This window comes from Penaeus monodon, chromosome 24 (genome assembly GCF_015228065.2).
Source record: "Penaeus monodon isolate SGIC_2016 chromosome 24, NSTDA_Pmon_1, whole genome shotgun sequence".
NCBI classification, from domain to species: Eukaryota; Metazoa; Arthropoda; class Malacostraca; order Decapoda; family Penaeidae; genus Penaeus; species Penaeus monodon.
The window spans coordinates 13,476,135-13,476,399 of NC_051409.1; the positions used below are offsets into that span (position 1 = coordinate 13,476,135).

Consider the following 265-nt stretch of genomic DNA (forward strand, 5'->3'; position numbering starts at 1 on the left):
ACTAATTATTTTCCCTAGTATACAATACCATATAAGCAACCTGCTGTGTCCTATCACTTACTAAAATGGAAAAGAAAATGGCAGATAACAAAATGGCAGAAGTTGTAAAAAAGAAACTAAATGCAGCAATACAGATGATGAAAAGGAAAAGTTTGTTCTACTAGACTACCAGTAATCTGATGGAGATGTGCATTAATTTCAGTACTATACCAGATGAACAAAATTTGCCATAAGAATTTCTTAATGAATACTACCTGTATGAAAG

At 31.7% G+C, this 265-nt stretch overlaps 1 protein-coding gene across 1 annotated transcript in view; it reads right to left on the minus strand.

Annotated features, from left to right (window-relative positions):
• LOC119588597 (ATP-dependent RNA helicase A protein-like) overlaps positions 1-265 on the minus strand; it is a 19,877-nt gene that overhangs the window by 10,993 nt on the left and 8,619 nt on the right. The window lies entirely within an intron of this gene.